The 19,981-nt window shown below is 34.7% G+C and overlaps 1 protein-coding gene and 1 long non-coding RNA gene across 2 annotated transcripts in view; one reads left to right on the top strand and one right to left on the bottom strand.

The window, feature by feature from the left end:
• LOC109859446 (tyrosine-protein kinase-like otk) overlaps nucleotides 1-19,981 on the top strand; it is a gene marked incomplete at its 5' end in the record, with an annotated part of 88,334 nt that overhangs the window by 53,756 nt on the left and 14,597 nt on the right. The gene's annotated exons all lie outside the window — the stretch shown is intronic.
• Nucleotides 9,809-12,764, bottom strand: LOC109859447. Its single transcript, XR_002250709.1, has 2 exons — nucleotides 12,543-12,764; nucleotides 9,809-11,999 (listed from the first exon to the last, which is right to left on the bottom strand). It is a non-coding gene; the product is annotated as an uncharacterized LOC109859447 (long non-coding RNA).

Below are 19,981 nucleotides of genomic sequence, written 5' to 3'. Positions count from 1 at the left end.
TATTGTTACTAGAACTATACGGTCTATTATAAGTAACTTTGTCATATATTGCAAGGTTTATTCTAATTATATAATTAGAGATGCATTTTGAAGCTCAGCAAAAGAACATTAAGATACTCAAATCGCGTCTGGATATTTCTTAATAATAAAGTTTGTAACCGCCAGAAGGAAATTTTATACGAATTTTAACTTTGCCGAATATCTGTACAAGTATACATACAATACAGTACATACAAATACAGTAGTTCCGCTCTTCGATTCCGTGAGCGGAAAAATGTCGAGGTATTGTATCGAGAATTGCCGGCGTTATCTCTGATTGGCTCGATCGCCGCGAAGTCATCCCCACCAATTTGCCTCAACGAAGCACTTGTAGAAATTGGTAAAGATGACTCCTGGCACAATCAGTGATGAAAGTTCTGGCAGGCTAGCACCAAAAGCACCGAGGTGGTGGGAGCCACTGGGAATACGCACACAGGCGATACCGCCGTCCGTGTGTGTGACGTCATGCACACGGACGGCGGTCTCGCTTGTGTGCGTATTCCCAGTGGCTCCCACCACCTCGGTGCTCTTGGTGCTAGCCTGCCAAAACTTTCATCACTGGGCACAATACTGAGGGAAAACTTCGGCACGTTAGCAAGAAATTACTGTATTATATTTGATACCTTTATTCGTTTATTAGTATGTTATCTATTCTGATAAGAAAAGGCGTTACTGCGGCTGAAAAAAAATATCTGATAAAAAAGGCGTCATTGTGTATACCCAGATAACCAAGACTGAGTGAGCATATTTTGCAAAATCTGCAATAACACATTATGCCAGTACAATGTAGCCAGCATTCAAACATAATCTGTTATTTCAACTAGTGTCGAAAAACAGGAAAAAAAAGAATATAAATGTGTCATGTCGTGATGCAAATATTATTGCATCAATCAAGCAGAACTGCTCAAAAAATGTAGCAGATTTGAAGCATAACGTGTCATATTGTCATTTCATTCTTCATTTCTATATTTTTGCTGTGTTTTCTTTACATATTGTGCCTACATAATTCACTCACTATGATGACACAGCTGAGTGGAATCTGCCGCAAAGTGCTGATTAAATCTGCGTGCATACTGCTATCATTTAGCTATCGGGGTAAGAACATGTGTTATCACGCACGATTTTTGGGCATTGCGGAACTAAAATCTATGTGGGACCGTTGAAGCAACCATAGGCATAGTTGAAGTTAAAAGTTCGCGAGAGTTTGTTAAACTGAGTTGCTGCATTTAAAATTCAAGTTATTAGATAAATTTAATTCATGTATTATGTTTAAGTAGAAATAAAGACTGTTTATCAAGTGAAGAGTGAAAAGATTAATCAGTTACACTACTTTGTGCTTACACGTTTTAATGTACCCGAGAAAAAATTACTTAGATTAAATTTAAATCTAACGAGATAAAAAAAATAAATAAATAGATCTAATTAGATCTAAATTAAATCTAAATAGATATCAAATAGAGCTAAATAGATATAAGAGATCTTATCTAAATAGATCTATGTATATATATATAAATTTACACTTTACTTATTCTTAGATCTAATTTATATCTACTCAGATCTACTATATTAGATTACCTCACATCTGTTCAGATCTGCTTAGATCTAATATAATAGATCTGAGTAGATCTAAAGTAGATCTAAAGTAGATCTACTAATAAATAAAACTGTAAATTTACAGATCTACTTATATCTATTTAGATCTACTTTATATCTATTTACAGATTTAATTTGGATCTAATTAGATCTATTTTTCTATTTTTTTAACTCGTTATTTTTAAATTAGATCTAATCCATTTTTTATTAACTATAAAGGACGTTCTTGAATTTCGAATATGGATAAGACGGATTCGCTTTACAATATCAAAGAATGAATTTGATAGTTCAAAAATAATTATCACATGCGCGTTTCTATGCCAAGTTTACGTCGAGTTTGCTTTTGCCTTGATTTTTGTTATTCCGCATGATGGTGTGTTTTTTAGCCGTGATTTAAGGATCAGCACTCGAGACACGTTCGCGCAGCACACTCACACTCAGCTCCCTCCGTACAGCTATCACGTTGTTTCTGCATCCTCTACCTAACGATGAATTAGATAATTCACAAAAAACGAGTTTTGCACGTCCTTGTGCACTACAAGTTACATGTATATATGTATTTACATCGCTCGAGAGTTTGATTCTCGTAAAGAAATACTGCGTGTCACCAGCCGTTATTTCTCTCGTATAATCTTATTTTCGCTGTCGTTGTGAGCAATACTTTATCGCACTGACCCTGAAGAGATTGCATTATATTTTGCAAACTTTTGTGTATTTCCTTTTTTATATGAGAAATTTGCCTTGCGCGAGTAATTACCGATGATTATCTTGCAATACGATTTCTCTCTTCCTTGATTATTATTCCACTCTCTTGCACTTCTGTCGCGTCTCATCAAAAGACAAACATTTCTTTTGGATAATAACTTTGTTTCGATATTTGTTTATTATTATTACAACTTATTTTATTTATAATTAAAATAAATTCGAAGGAGTGAGAAGAGCCAGTATGAGCCTTAGACACAGATAGTAATGTGTAAAAAAACGTATTTATTGACAGTAATCTTTAACGTTTCGATTCCTGATTGAATCTTTTTCAGAAATACAAAAAAATCGGTACAATAATAAAATCTGTATAATAATAAAGCATATAATAAAAAATGTGAGATTAACAAAAGAAATAATGAGTTAATTTCAATAGTTAAACATTATTTTTCTTGTTAATCTCACATTTTATATTATGTGCTTTATTATATATTGTATAGATTTTTTGTATTTCTGAAGAGAATTCAATCAGGAATCGAAACCTTAAAGATAACTGTCAATAAATACGTTTTTTTTGTACACACTACTACCCGTGTCTAAGGCTCATACTAGCCCTTCTCATTCCTTTAAATTTATTTTAAACATTTGGAGCCTTCTCATCTCTATTTTCTAACTTAATTGTAAACATTTTGCGCGCGTAAATCGTGTAAACAAATAATCTCATTACTTCTCAGTTATTTATATTTGAGAGAGAAGGCACAATTGAATTTCTTGATAAGTAATTGTCGTTTTAAATTTTGAATAAAAAAAGCTTCTACTAACTATAACTATAGGCTATATATCACTTTCTTTATATGCTTACTTTAAAGAAAGAAGAAACATACATATTCTATTATAAAATATTTTTTGTCTGCTCTTTATGTAACAGTTTATTAAAATTTTGATAGTTACAGCTTGATTGTTTTTTGAAATGTGTAATGATTATGTTGTAATGAGAGAAGAGAATATAATAGCACGCGAGTTATATTAGAGAAACGCTTCTAGTTAATAACGAACTTAGTGTATTTCTCGTTTTTGTATCGGTTAGAACTTCAAAATATATTCATTCTGTTAATTTTTATTGCTTTTATTTTTTCTATGCTCAATCCCTCATTTATAATAACGCTATTGTCGACGCTTTGTCACATTCCGGTTACAATTATTATTTATTTACTTTTATGTAGAGAACAAACAAAAATATATTTTTGCGCTGCTTCCTGTGTCAAAGAAAATTGTCTGCCGAAAAGCCGACAAACAAGGGCACCGCGCCCGTAGATAGGTACAGTTCTGGAGAGCCATAAAACTTTATGGTGCGTTTGCATCGACCGACTGTTCCCTCCTTGCTTCGCCGTACCTCACGCTGTCTACTATCCCCATGGCAACGACCCCCGAACGGAGCTACCTTGCATCCCTCTCGTTCTCTTACCCTCTAGTCGCTTCTCTTTTTGCCATACACACATACGTATACTTTACTGTCTCTCTTTCTGTCTCGCACATGAAGTTCCTGTTTCTCATTGCCGCAATTTTCAACACAAATATTCTCCGTCTATTGCACGAATTTCTCTCTTTATCTCTGCTTTCTTACTTGTATCTTGTTCTGTGGCTTCTTTTTTTTAATCTGACCTGTAATCGAATTTTTACTCGGAGTATGCAATTGAAAAAAAAAAAATGAATCTCGCTGCGCGATCCAGCAGCAATTTGCTCGCTCTTTTCTTTAGGATAGCTGAAATAACTAAGCCTGTTATATTCGGCGAGTTCATATTCACGAGTCATGCTCATTGTATCTTGCTTTCTGTCCCGCCATATCATATTATATTTGCTGTCCTGCCGACAGAGGAAAGTGACAGTGTTTCTCTCGTCGACGAATTAGCTTGTCACGCTCTTCACTTTTTTCTCCTACCCAACCTTTTTTTTGTCTCTGCTCCTTTTCTTTCTTTTCGCCGCGAGCGAGGTGAGGCTAACGTCCGTTAGCAAAAGAAAAGGAACAGAGAGGAGTTCTCGACATAACATAATCCTCTAATAATTCAACGAGCCTAGACGAACTCTGGATGCACATCGCTCGCTTCTCTTGTTGCCTTTCGTCTCCTTCGACGGAAGATTGTTGGTTGGAGAAAACCGTGGTTTGTTTGTTCACTCAGAATAAATAGCCCGCTCGTGGAAACTCACGTCTTTTTGTTCTCTTGTAACCAGACTGTTATGCGCGCCGCGGTTACACAGGGAGTAAAATTACGGGAAAGATATTTCTACTTCTGTGTTTTCGAAAGGGGTGATGACCCGGCGTAAAATTTTCGAGTATATTATTTCAAAGAAAGTAAATTCTTTCTTCGGTTTTATATCAATTGTTTCAATATAGATACAGTATTTGATATCAAAGTTAACTACCTCTCATATAATTAAAAATTTGACAATTAATACGTTTTGTAGTAATATACAATATACCTATACAACAAACAGAAATATAACGAGAAGATATAATAAGACAATAAAACAGAAAACGTATGGTCTGCTTAAGATAAAAGCAGTGTTAGCCATATTTTCTATTTAATTGTGAAAGTGCTCATTTTTACAAAGAATTTGGCATACAATATAATCGACTGGTTTATAGGGCAGCATAGTGAAAAAGCAATCCGCTAGATTTCTGTCGCTGTTTTGTCGTGAAGGTTTCGGATTAAAATGAGCGACCATTGATATCACGCTGTAAATCTTGCTAGAGATGGTAACAAGACCCGCTCTGAACGCACTTCTCGGAGTTTTTTTTAAAGGATCGTCACGCTTTGTGATGCGACATAAGTGTTGACATAATTAAAGAGTAGTCTTTGATAATTAAATGTTCCTCGTATCTGCAAAATTCAATAACATCTTGATGCATGAAACATATTATATTTACAATTTTAAATAAAACATCTTGATTATATTTATTTAAAATTAAGATTCTCTTAATTGCTCGTTAAACGTATTTATACTTACTTGAGAATAATTTTTTCAATAATTCTGGCAAGTTGATACGTAACAACGTGATAAATGAAGAGACAATATTTAAAAATAACAACAACAACAGTAATAATCTGTATTAGTACAAAAACAATTTTGTATATTTTTTTATATCAGCTTGGAACCTTCCAATCTCAGATCTACAAGACAGACTTAATATTTTTTGTCTATGTGTGCGTGAAACAAAATATTTCTTTGTAATATGTAAAAAAGTGGCTTTTAAAGTAACCTTTTAAACGGTTTTTATTTATTGTCTGTTATGTTTTTTTAATTTTTCTTAGAGAATGTTTTGCGTTGTTTATTGAAGAACTCTTTTATCAGACATCATGTGGAATTTACGACGTGAAAAACCGGTGAGAATGTTACAGAATGCAATTTTCTTTCTTGTTAAAGTAAAGTTGTTAAGATATATTTGTTTACAAAATTAATGACGGAAACTTTACATAACTCACGACATTTTTATGAAGATATAATTATCACCATTAACTATTTATCGTTTTTGTGCATTCTTGCGTTTGTATTTATAGTTGCAATTCAATCCTGAGAATCAGTTTGTAACTATATTATTAAAAAAATACTTCAATTGCTTAACGTTATAATGTAAAACTATACTTAGCTATATTTTGTTTAAATATAGTTCATTATAAAATATAATAATCCAACATGTTCTTAACGTTTTTGTCAAATTGAAATGCGAGAAAGTAACTTTACTATTTTTCTTCCTTTTGAATTTAACTTTTCACTTAACGGCCGCCGATGTATTCTGCAAATTAATTCCGCTTTGGAAGATGGACTATAGCAGCTATAATATATTATATCAGAAAGATGCGAGTTACCGTTAAGTTTCAGAAAACTCATTGAACAAGAGGAAAAAAAGAAGCGTTCTGTTTTTTTGCCGCTCGTTGCGTCCTTTTCGGCGGTCTTCTTTCAAGTTCCGTTTGGAAGACTCGTTCCTCTCGGGCGTTGAGTTTACAAGGTAAACGCCTTTGAAAGATAGATGAGAGAATCAGAAAGCAGACCAGGATATAAATCGCTTTGAATATCTTTCATAAGACTACTACACTACCTCTCCTGCTCGAGGATCCGTCTTTTGTCTCAACCTTCTTCGGTGAGATGGAGACGTGGGAGGTATCTCTAGAATGTAATATTAGCTAAATTAACCATAAGCGCTAAAATTAAACATATACATCATCAGTTATCATCGAATAACAATGACCGCCACTTAAAACACTTGTAATATCGCAATTATGAGAGCACGATAAAGATAAAATATAAGCGTTGAATACATATGCTCGATAAAACTGACAAAACAAAAACATTTCTCGTTACTATTACCTCACCACTGTCTAGTCACACAATAGTTTTGAATTTTTTCGTATTCTGACAAAATGATAACTTTACATTGTTATATCTCATTGAAATATCTTTGTTCAGAAGGCATGTACAAAAAAACTAAAAACAATACTTTTTCTTTTATTTTTTAGCCCGAATTGATTGAGACCAACACGAAGTTGATCGATTCAGTCTTTGTTGAGATATGAAAATTTTAATTTTGCTGAACTGCCCGATTCGCGTAAAAAAATAACGGTCTGGCCTCGCTACGCGTAAACTTGGCGTGAGGCACTACCGTACCTTTTGATATCTCTTTGTTTGCAGACTGAGTCTCCCAGATCCACTCAAAAATTTCAAATCGTTGTTTCTAGTAGGTATTTATTAATTTTAAGCGATATCTGAGGATCCTGAAAAAAAACTTTAAAGCTTTAGACCATGGGTGTTCAATCTGCGGCCCGCGACAGCTAATAATGCGACCTCACAAAATCAAACTTTTAACATTATTATTATGTGATGTTAACAATTCAATATTTTTTATGACTCAATTCCGCGATGCTCGAGCGCGGACTGCGTTCAATTGTTGCGGAAGCAACATGTGATGTGATACACGCGTGTTTTGTTTCAACTAATTGCCCAGATAGCGAACTGAGTGCAAGTTGTTGGCAACTTGCCACAAATATTGCTCATAAGTTTTCAGCAATGTAACAAAAGGGTGTATCCTCTTTTCAGTATGTTCTTGCCAGCAACAGTTTTCAAAATATAATAACAGCAAGTTCTCAACAACTCATCGGCAATAAACTTATATTATTTTTCTCAATTTATGAATAAAAATCATTGCTCACATATTGCTCACATATTGCTGACTCACTTGTCATAAACATTGGCTACAACAATTGATTGACAATAAAACTCAGTATATTGGTACTGAATTGACAAAAACATTTTTGTTGCATCAGATAAAAACAACACAACAACAATTGGCAAGCAACTTAATCTATACAATGATTTGCTTTATATTGAGTTTTCATATTTGGCTATCTGGGTGTGTATGGCGGACTCGGCAGGCGGAATTAGCATTGCGCAGTTTCTTATATAGCGTTCAATTGTTGCTTCCGCAACGCCATGTATTCTTTGCTTTACAATCACGCCTTATTTGTCATCGCTTTTTGCAATACGTACATTTGTAAACAACTATTTTTAAGAATAAAGTACACACAAAGAGTGAAATCAGATTAAAAATTTCTGACGAGCATCTTGAAAACTCACTAAGAATTGCAACCACTTCTATCGAACCAGACATTGTGTGTGTATGTGATGCATTAGTTCCACAAAAACAAAGTCAAATATCTCATTAGTTTTATATTGTTCTCATTTTTTCAAAGTTATAATAAAAAATATAATTTCTTAATGAAAATGTTATAGTGAAAACTAAAGGAAGTTTTGTTACTTATATACATTAACTAAATATTATATATATGTGTGTGTGTGTGTATATATATATATATATATATATATATATATATATATATATATTATATACGCAGCCTAGGAAAACCAAAAAGGTTGGATAAGGGAAGAACAACGGTAGGGTAAGGGGTCCAAATTCCGTCCCTTGGCTGATCTCAGCTATTAGGTACTGTCATGTGCTAGAAATTATTGGAATTAGTAGAACGCACGCAAAAAACCTTATGACGTTATGAGCGTAATCGTTGTTTTTGTCGCAAGTTTATAACGTGTGAGTGGTTTGCAAGCAGTATACTGTAGTGCAGGCTTTGGTTTGAAGCTTGTTTTTTATATACAAAATACGTTTTTTTTACTTGCAATTTTGTGCAGTTATAGTATATAACTTCTATTTTAATGTTACAAAGTGATAATTTCATCGTGTCACAAGTAAAATGACATTTAATAAAAATGTAAAATGTAAAAACTCTGTTCCATATTTCGTCCCCAGTATCTTAGCTATACCATATATATTTTATAACAAATATAATACATGTTAAAATATAATATATATTTTACATATTTTATAATAATAATAAAAATAATAAAACTTGTAATTTTTTTCTTTATAGAATAAAGCAGTTTTCTGTGATTTCTGCGTATTCTTATAACTACGAACTGCGTATTACCTAAGGTTTTTACTTTTTGCACGTAAAATTATATTTTTATAGATAATAGCGCTTCTAGAAGAAACATTTTAATAGATCATACTGACAGTTTCAACTTTTTTTTTAGATAAATCGAGGAAAGACGAAATTAGAAACACTTTTTTGGAAACGTCAAAAATGCATGCTTTCACATTTTAATTTTTTTCTCTTTTTGTATAAAAGTTTTAGAAATAAGGATTATAGGATTTATACTAGTGAGCTACGCATTTTGTGAGCTACACATTTGAGCTACGCATACGAATTTTTTAAAGTCATTAATTACAGTCTGAATAAGAGACAAAAAACTTTAGGGAGACGAAATTTGGGCCTCTTACCTTAGAGGATGTTGACAGCGTCAGCTTTGCGAATATATAGTTATGAAATGTGAAGAGTCTGACAGACTCAGGTCTGCGAGAGACATTAATTTTTCGAAAAATGAATTTTTTTAGTTTGAGCATTTGTAATATATCAACTAATTGATGTTTTTTTCATAATTTTGTCAAAATTTATGTACATTTACAGCAATTTATTATAGGTTAGGTTAGGTTATGGCTCGCAGAGTATGCAATTTGCAGCTATGAAAGCTGCCACCCGAAATATTTGCAAAAAATTGTCTTTTCTTTAAACGCTTACATCTTTGAAACTATTGGAGATTTTTTAAATTTGTTCTTTTATCGACACAGAATTGTTCAAACTTTCGATTCAAGGAAACAAAATTGAAAAACTATTGATTTTTTGCGGAGATATTCGATCTTAAAATCGCATGGGTCTTACAGACCCAAACTGCATTAGTCGTAGATTTTTTTAGATTTGCAGATGAAAGGATATTGTTGCACATGAAGTATTTTGAACTTTGTTTTATGGACGATTCTTATAAAATTGATTTTCGGCATAGTATATTGCTGATGCAGAAAGAGAATAAACGTTTATGTGTTTGTTCAATAATAATAATTGTTACACAATTGTGTTTTCAACCAAAACTTTTATTTAAAAAAAGACGCGTTACAGGTTAACATGCGTTTTTCCGGTAAGATAAAACATTTCAATCACTCATCTTTCGAGTAAAAAGTTAGTTCTTCTCGAAGAGTCGGTCTTTTTTTAGTGTTTTGATAATATCGAAGATAGGCAAGAGCGAGTATCGTTTCTTCTTTCCAGCCATCTTTCAAGTTTTTATATCAAGACGTCGACTTTTGCGCTGATATTAAAACTTTAATAACGAGACGAGCTATTATTACAACTGTCTTGCTTCCTGAAATGCTTTCGCGGAAGCGGTTCGGTAGTTCTCGCGGTCGGAGAACTTGCGCTTAAGTTGTATATGATGGCATGAATCGCCGTCGACAAGTTTGAAGCAAATTTCTTCTCAAATTGCGTTCTTTGTGTTGCTCGCACAAAAACATTTTCAATATTTCCAAACTTCGGAACGATATTATAAACGATATTTTACTCACCTGATTGCCTTCAAACGACTTTTGCTTAGCACTTCATTAACTCATTACTCTGATAAATTCTGATTCTATAACAATTCTCCAAAGAGTACGCAATCGCACAATTTGTTAGCCTTTTTGAAATGAAAAGCGAGAATGATGTTTGAATTTAAGTAATAAGAAAGAGTTTCGACGAAAAAACTGGTTATTTTATCATTTAAATTAATGTATTTAATTGAACATATCACAAGGATATTAATGTCTCTTTAATTAATTAGATTTGAATATATACGTCTGTAATATTAGATTAGAATTAACGCGATTCGCTGTTGTTACATCTGATGATAAACTACTTGACTCGAACTTCTTCTTTTGGTGCCCCTTTCTTACAGAAAGTTTGCGATCATCATGTGGTATTTTTCTTTATTTTGCGTGCATCGTATCAGCGCGCCCATGTCGCGGACGTAAAACCAGCAGATTCCGCATCCACAAGAAATTTTTCTGATTGATTCCGTGTTTTTCTTCTAATTTGTCCTCGATGATAAATTGCAGAAGATTATACTTGTTGTTTTGGAATATGTGGCTGAAGTACGCAGCTTTTCTTCGCTTTACCATCGTCAGCATTTCGCGCGACTTCCCGGCCCGACGGTGCTACTTCGTCGCGACACGCTCTCAATCCATCCAAGGTGATTACAACATTGTCAATTTTGTTTTTGCTAACCACCAAGATTTTTGTCTTGTGGATATTCATCCTGAGCCCGAAGTTTTTGCTCTTCTCGTTGATTTTGTCCATGAGCAATTGACGATTCTCTAAGTTGTCAGCGAGAACAGTGTCATCTGCGTAGCGGATATTGTTGATTCTCTTGCCGTTAACCTTAATTCTCTTGTCAATTTCTTCTAAGGCTTTTTGGAATACAGCTTCAGAATACAAGTTAAAGACAGCCGGTGACAAGATGCATTCTTGTCTCACCTCTTTTAGCATTTTGATTTTCTCAATGTTGTGATCTCCTATCTTAATCCGAGCTTTTTGATTCCAGTACAGTTTCTTAATGATGTTTCTTAATGATGTCTTTACTGTCGAGCCCAATACGTCTTAGTTAACTGATGAAGATGTCACGTTTTACGGTGTCAAAGGCTTTCTCATAATCAATAAAGCAAGCAAAAACACTTTTCTATTGGTCTAGACATTTTTGAACAAGAACCTGCATAGAAAACAAAGCTTCTCTTGTCCCCAGGCTGTTCGTAAATCCAAATTGAGTCTCACTAATATTCTCCTCTATTTTCCTCTATAATCGAGTGTGCTGGATTCTCAAGAACACTTTCAATGCATACCTTATGGCTAATAAGCCTATAGTCACTGCATCGTTTCGCATTCGAAATTCTTGGATAGACTGATAAAGGTGGATCTCAGCCAGTTCGCAAAAATGTTCTCAGTGGTGTAAATGTTATTGAACAGCTTCAAGAGGATGTTGTTGCCATCAATATTGATCAGCTTAAGCAGTTCCACGTTCACTTCATTCAGTCCGACTACTTTTCCAGTTCTTGCTTGGTTTAAAGCTTTTCTTACTTCTTTTTTTATTATTTCTCTCCAGTTCTCCATCAATATTATCGGACATTGAGCGATCATCTCTGAACTACTAATATCTAAATGGGGGGTTTGCTTCGTACCGACTTTACCATTTAGATGATACATCTGTTAATGTGTTGTTTTCCATTTTGTCAATGATTGTCTCTTAAAAAAAAAAGAAAATTATATCTTCTCTAGCCACAATGCAATTTACTAGACATTCATATGGCGGATGTTCTAACATCATTTATATATCAAATTCGTTTATAGCATTTGCTCTCTTGCGCGTTATATTTCTGTCTATCTCCAACTAGGCCAAGATATGATCTTGATCCGGTGTGCTAATTCCAAGAGAAATTTCTTAATTTTGTTTATTGAATATTCAAGAGATTCGTAACTGAAATATCCGCTAAATTACAATGTATTCTGCGAGGCCAATCGATGCTCAAGTGTCGCTTCTCGATTTTTGCGCGCTCGTCAGCGGAGACAATTACAATCTATGTTATACGCAGTCGATCAGAAGAGTCTATTGAAGATATACCAGGATTGAGTTTTTTAATGTAAAATTTTTCACATTTAACGAACAATAAAGATAACGATTATTCGTATATAAGAAAGTGATAGTAAATACGAATCTTGCGTATTATATGATGATTTATGAAAAAATAATTGCAATTTTTATTGAATCGATAAAAAAACTTTGCATACGTGTACGTGTTCACGCGTAGATGTTGAGAAAATATTGAAGACACTATGTGGAGTTGATTTTCGATCCCAGCTTATCATTGGAGACAGATCGAGTACGCAAGCGTGTACGGATGCGCGACACTTGCGCGTGAATGAGTCGCAGCAACACGCGTACGTGCACTTGGTGGTGACGACCTGTTTACACGAAAGTTAATCTCAACTGCGCAGAGGTTATTGAAAGGAGTTGGCGAGACAGCGACGAGGGACGACTGTGTGACTACGCGTGTACGATGATAATAATAAACGTTGCCATTCTCCTTTGCTTGTTTCCTCTCCTTTTCTGTCATAAATCTTCTGTCTCTCACTTGTTCAACGCTCTCGCGCTGTGCGTGCATTGCCGACGGTTCCTTTGATCTGTCGCTTCGTTTGTGCATTTAAACACGATTCGCCGAGATGCGGAGTAGAACGGAGCAGCGAGAGACGTCGAACGAAAAGAGACGGAACAAAGAGTGAGCATAGACAAGAGAGAATGAAATAGAAAAGAATACAAAAAGAAAAAGAAAGCATAAGGAACAGAAAGAAAGACATGGTGCACAATGAGAGGAGAAAAGCGAGTAGCTCAGCTAAATCTCGATCGGATCTTCGAGAGGTGAAGTCCAAGATTTTCGTCATTGCAAACGAGCTAGTGGCTTTAATTTTCAACCTATCTGCCTCCGTTTATCCAGAAGTTTCCTCTTCTCTCTCTCTCTCTCTCTCTCTCTCTCTCTCCCCCTCTCTCTCTCTCTCTCTCTCTCTCTCTCTCTCCCCCTCTCTCTCTCTCTCTGTCTCTGTCTTATCTCGCGACTGCTCTGGCTGTCTTCTTTCGAACTTTACGTCTCTTTCTCGTAGCTTTGTACCGACGACTGTCGGCACCTTCAAATCCTCTTCCTCGATGATAACTTCTTGAGATTAATGCTCTTTAATGGACTCAATGCTGAAGGAGTGCGTTTTCGACGCAAGCCCTTTAAATTGCTCGCTTGTTCGTCGACGAGCACACGTCGAGTCGACATTGGGAGGAAAGAGGGAAGAAAAGAGAAAATAACAATCAAACGATTTTGGTTTTCGTCTTTTCAGGATTCGCTAAATGCCGGGTTCTCGCTAGAAATCGTTTGCAAAGTTTTACCTAATTTTGTGCAACGATTTGAGCCAGACAATTCCGCGGGTAAATGAAAGATCGATCAATGATCTGGTTACACATACATACACACACGCATAACACAAAGAACGAAGAAGGATTGTCATGTGGACACATGATAATTTCAAAGTTTATTCTCACAAACTGGCAACATTAAAAATTTATTGTGAGAATGGTAATCGATAGTTATTGTTAAAACACTGTGTTAGTTTCTCAAATAATAATTTTTTTGCGTTAACATTTACATTTGACAGCACAATCAATTTATTATTAAATATGAACACGCTCTGCGTGTATTAGATTTATAATGCCTAAAAGATCATGTATATGTAAGTTAATACAATGAAAAAAATAATTATTTGCATTGCGTTTATGCAATACAGTAAATATATACACACATATTATACGTATATGCTAATAAAATCAACGTTTACACGCATATTAAAATATAGCTGTTACATAGAGAATTCATTTTCGAAGTAATCGCGCTTATATGCACCGCTGTTGATAAGACATCTCTTAATACGTCGCCGCGTCTGCAGTCTGCGATGCATCTTGTCAACTAACATCGAGTACGAAAAAGATAAGACGACAGAGAAAAAAGCACCAACGACAAGAGTTCGTCTCACAAAGATAAAAAGATCGAATCAGCAGCCAAAGACGCGGACGTCAAGATATTAATAATGCCACTTAAGAAACTGGAGAGTACTGTTTTCGCTTTTGTTTTACGTCCATATTGACTGAAAATATAGACTATTTCAGAGATCCTAATCCTTGAATCCCTGAAAATTAATTAAAATTGTATGATCTCATTAATGAATCACAGTAAGAAAAACAGATTTTAACTTTGTATGTAGTATTATCGTCTTTAATAAAATAAATTTGTAGAAAAATATTGAACTATGTTACAAACTGTTATCTCGGTTTTTTTTATTATATTGTTTGTAAGAAATTATTATACATCGCCGAAAATAAAATAGAGTCAGAACTTCTAAGAATATTATAATTTTACATTGTATGTTAAAACTCGATTCTCGAAAAAATTATGATTATTATTTTTGGTAATTGTGATTCTGTTTCATGAAACAAAAAGTTCGTTAATTAAGATGTGGATCAAAAGCTGCCGGCATGGCCGATGGTCCAAGCACCACACGGTAATAAATTGCTTGCGCTTTATAGAAGTGCGAATCGTTATGTTCGCAGGAACGAGTCTATTCAGAGTAAATTATCGTGAGCTTATAAGCTCCGACCGATCCGGTTCTATGTAACGTGCGCGCAAATTTGCGCCGTCCGTTTGGGTGCAATTTCCTGACACGTTAACGACACGCGTTTTTCTTTCAACTATTATCGTATTTTTTAACGAGGCTTCAGACGCGCGTAATTACATTTTATTTTTATTCACCAAGGATGCCGGCAGCGCAGATGTCGGTCGATTTCACGACGTGGACTAATGAATCAAATTAATGAACGGAGTCTCATCGCCTACACGATCTTCAGCAATTGTTGTTCCCGTGCATTGTGATAGCGTCCTTCTTGCCTTTGCCTAACTGATGTTGCTTTTCCGATGCATAATTGGACGGATAAGAGTTTGATTTCTCTCATTAAAAGAGATTTTGAAGTAATTTACTATTAACTTCGTATATATGTGATTAAATTTGATAAAATCATAATAACTAAAATATTATTTAAGTGATAATTATTAGTATCTATATAGTTTCTTTTTTATTTAATATGTTTTATGTTACATTGCGAGAGAGAAAGAGAGAAAGAAAAAGACTAAGACAAAAATGAAGAAACTTTTAGATTTATGAATAAATAGATCTATTACTTATCGTATAAAATCTAATGAATATTTATAAATTAAAATGTTTTTAAACGCAAAATATATAAACAGTAATAAGCTGTACGCTGGATGTTGTTGCGGAAATATACGTATATGTATATATCCAGCGTACGCGCGGCTCTTATTACCGTTTATATATTTCGCGTTTAGAAACCTCAGAGCCTAAAGATTCTTTATTAAAATGTTTTCTCGAACGGCAATATATATTTTTTTTACACTCTCGAATGTTGAAACATCAGACACAGCAGCTGGCCGTAAAGTCTAGATAATTAAGTTGAAGAAAAAACGAGCAGTCGGATAGGAAGAATAGGCGAGATCTTCCAGCTCCTTTTTCGAGTTTCTCGATGAGACGGTCTCTCACAAATAATATATATGCATCACTACACAGTGACGCATTCGTCGTATGACATAGCTTTGACGAGTTTTCGGCGAACCGCGGAATCGAAGTGAACAAGCAAAGTAAAACGCGTCTTTTTTTTGGTTAGAGTTTTATTTGACTCGATAAATTCGTCGAAAGAGGAGCGCTCGTTTTCAAACAACCGACGACGGCGGATTCGATCCTGGGCGGGAGCAAAAACCGGGGAGAGAGCGACGACGAGAGAAATCGACCTGACATTCTCAGGAATCGAAAGAATCCTTTTTTACCTTCTCATTTTTCTTTCTTGTTCTCTCTCTCTCTCTCTCTCTCTCTCTCTCTCTCTCTCTTTCTCTCTTTCTCTTTTCTCTCTCTTTTCCCGATTTTTATCTTTAAGGAGAATTGCTTTTTTCTCATTGTCCTGCACGAACGCTCCTTTTCCATTCCAGAATTCCAGCTTGGTATCTCGCGATATCCGCGCGGTTATTCGCCGCCGCGCGGCGTCGGTGCGTTCCTCTCCCAGGCACTCTCGACAAGAAAAGGAACGACAATAGGATGCAATCAAATATTGTGAAGAAATTGAAGACAGAAGTTGTTTATTTTATTCTTCTCCTACTCTGTATCTGTTTACGACGTATCTCTTTCTATCCTAATTTTCCTAATTTTCTTTATCTTTCTGTGTAGCAAAATGTGTAAAGAATCCTGCTAAGGATACGTGATGCATCAAGATGTATAAAAAAAAGTCCGGGACACACAACGCATAATTATTGCTTGTCTTGTTGCTCATAAGATTGCGTAATTTTAAAGTTATTAGTGTATAAATTTGCTATGCATTTAATATCTATGATATTAATGATTTAGAACTTTCTTTTTTACACATAGCGCACATATTATGCATAGATACGTGATGATAGTGGCGTAGAAGTTATGCCAAACACGAGTAAATGTTGATAATAACGAACTTAGCTCCAATCACCTTGACCTTGACATATGTTGTCAAGAACATTTTTCTGAGTAGTCTCCAAGTAGTTTTAGCCGTCGCTTGTTGTTTATTAAAAAGTTATTTAAAAAATGTAATTATATAAACACGACTGTTAAAACCCCACAAAAGTTCAAAATTTTAAAAAGTGTAAACTCATGTGGACCTCGCTTTGCATGAAAAGTGTATGCGTAGAGACAGTGTTCCGCTTCTTCTACAAGAGGAAGACTCTACTATCAAAAAATTAGGCACATAGGTTTATGTTGAATCTCACTTTGCGTGGAAAGTGTATGCGTAAAGGCCCTCTCCTTATAGAGAGGTTTCACTGTCAAGAACCTAGATATATAGTCATAGGAGCCTTATGCTAGATATTTGTTACGTAATAAATAAATAAATATAAAGAAATAGAGAAATGGCAATAACAAGCTAACACCAGATGTTCGGGTACAATTCTTTTTTAATTCGGAGATTTTAAAAAGAATTGTACCCAAACATCTGGTGTTAGCTTGTTATTGCCATTTCCCTATCTCTTTTTATTTGAATATTCAACGAGCTTAAAATATATAATTAAATAAATATATATATTGTATATATATTATATTATATTATACTTCACGTGTAAATTTTTACACGTAAATTTGAAACAAAATTTCAATTTCTAAATTCATTTAAGATGCTGTACTTGCATCACGTATATGAAGTATCCCTGTTTACCTCTCCTAACTAATTTTAAAATATTGCGAAAAAACACCTTTGCCAGGAGTCAAACTTGGAATTTCTGATTTTCCGTGCCGTCGCCTTCCCAATTCGACCACCGAGGCATTTGATGTTTGTCTCGCAATATACATACGTATATTCTCGAGAATTCTGAAGATAAGAAGCCATTTTCGACCGGCGTGAATTTAACAATTCATAATAATAAGGTTTTAGGCCTTAGGTCCTTTTAGTTACAAAGTTTAGTTAGGGGAGTATTTCATATACGTGATGCAAGTACAGCATCCTATATGAGGGTAAATATATAGAAAAGGGGAGCTCCCTCCGATTGGCTTCTCGTTCACATATATTATTAAGATTACCTTCCTGAGTAACAATATGAAGGTTTTAGCCGTCGCTAATTGTTTATAAAAAAGTTATGAACAAAAAAAGTTACATGAATAAACTATCGTTTTTCGACACCGTGTACATTTCAGAAGGAAATGAGTAATGTTTATTTTGCCAACAATGTGTGTATATGTAGCATACCCCGAAAGTTTCTGTTTTGTTTTGATTTCTTCGTTCGTAATCGCCTTTTCGCTCAATGTGTAATTTTGATAATAGAATTGATGTCTTTTTCGACATAATGAGTGCAATGTATCTACTACATTAAATGTGAGATGTATTTATGTAAAAATATATGTGTTACACACAAACATATTTATGGATTGAATCGCTATACGATTTGTTTTCATTTCTTTGTTGTAAGCATGTAGGCAGGGGGGGCTGCGTCCCCCCGCAGATGGAGGGGCTTCGCCTCTCCTCCCTGCTCCCCTTCAAAAAAAAAATAGAAAACGACTTCTGATTACAGCTTCATGTCGATAGTATGTACGTGATTTTTAACGACACTTATTCAGAAGTCGTTTTCTGATTTTTTTTTAGGGGGGAGCAGGGGGGAGGGGCGAAGCCCCTTCACCTGCGGGGGAGCGCAGCCCCCTCCTGCCTACATGCTTTTCAACACACAAAAAATGTACATGTTGTCGGGAAAAAAAATTATTTATGAAACTCTTTTTGATCATAACTTTTTTATAAACAATGAGCGACGGCTAAAACTTTCAGAAACGTACTCAGGAAGGTCATATTTACAATATATGTAAACGAGTAGCCGATCGGAGGGGGTTCCCCTATTCTGTATAATTACCTAAAAAATATATATATGTATATATTTATTTATTTATTACGTAACAAACACCCAGCGTAAGGCTCCTATAACCATTCAAAATTTCGCATAGTTTGTAACTAAAAGAGTCTAAAACTTATTATTATTAATTGTTAGACATATACGTTTAGATTGAATCTCGCTTTACATGGAAAGTTGTAAACCTATGTGAAATCTTGTCTCAGTTTTAGTCGTTGCTTGTTATAGCAAGATTTTTTTAAAGTTTTCGGTAATTATTTACATTAGGGGGGACCTCACCGATTTTGATGACCTTGAAATATGTTATCAAGGTCAACATTCTGAATAACTTTTCTTTAAACATATAACCGCCGCTCGGCTTTAGTTTTCGAGATATTCACAAAAAACTAAGTACATGCTTAGGTGGCAAAGCGCATACAGAGACGAGCTACGCCCGTTCTTGCGATATACTTTCGAACTAATGGTATAACAGTGAAAGCAGTATATAATTAATGAGGAGGAGGATGATAAAGGAATTTTTATTGATTCCACTCAGGATTATAATATTTCTTTACATTCCTCTTTCACATCTCTCACATCCAATTTTAAGCTGATTCGAAGCCTGATTCAGTTCGCTTTTTCAATTGATAAACTCGACTTGAAAGAGATCGGCCCGGAAAAATCTGACGGTGTGGATTCGAACTCAAAACCTCCCGCTCGCAGCCATTGTGTTCAGACCGCGAGACTACTGGGCCGGTCTCATTAATTAATGTAAACATTAAAAAAAAAACATTTACGTACTATACATTTACGTATGATTGTGTTGTAAGTGTGTAAACAGGGAGACTTCGCCCCTCCCCCTGCATCCTCCTCCAAAAAACCTACTCAACCCAATCTTTAATATGTTATTGCAATATAGTAACGTACATTATGCATCGTGACATTAATGATATTGTAATAACAGGTTGGATTAGGTTAGGTTTTTTCGGAGGGATGCAGAGGAAGGGGCGAAGCTCCTTCTCTTACAGAGGAGCGCAGCCCCTCTTGACTCACGCTTACAACACGAACAAAAAGAACAACATGAAAAATAAAATAAATATATATATTCGGTCATAGGAGCCGTTCGCTAGGTGTTGTGCGGAAATTATATGTGTATATATATCCATATATATACGTGTTCACATGTAAATTTTTACACGTGAAATTCGAATTGAAATAACAATTCTAAAATTCATATTG

This window comes from Pseudomyrmex gracilis, unplaced genomic scaffold (assembly GCF_002006095.1).
Source record: "Pseudomyrmex gracilis isolate BER0280 unplaced genomic scaffold, ASM200609v1 scaffold_262, whole genome shotgun sequence".
NCBI lineage: Eukaryota > Metazoa > Arthropoda > Insecta > Hymenoptera > Formicidae > Pseudomyrmex > Pseudomyrmex gracilis.
The sequence above is the reverse complement of the archived record's forward strand: the minus strand, read 5'-3'. Positions and strand labels throughout refer to the sequence as shown.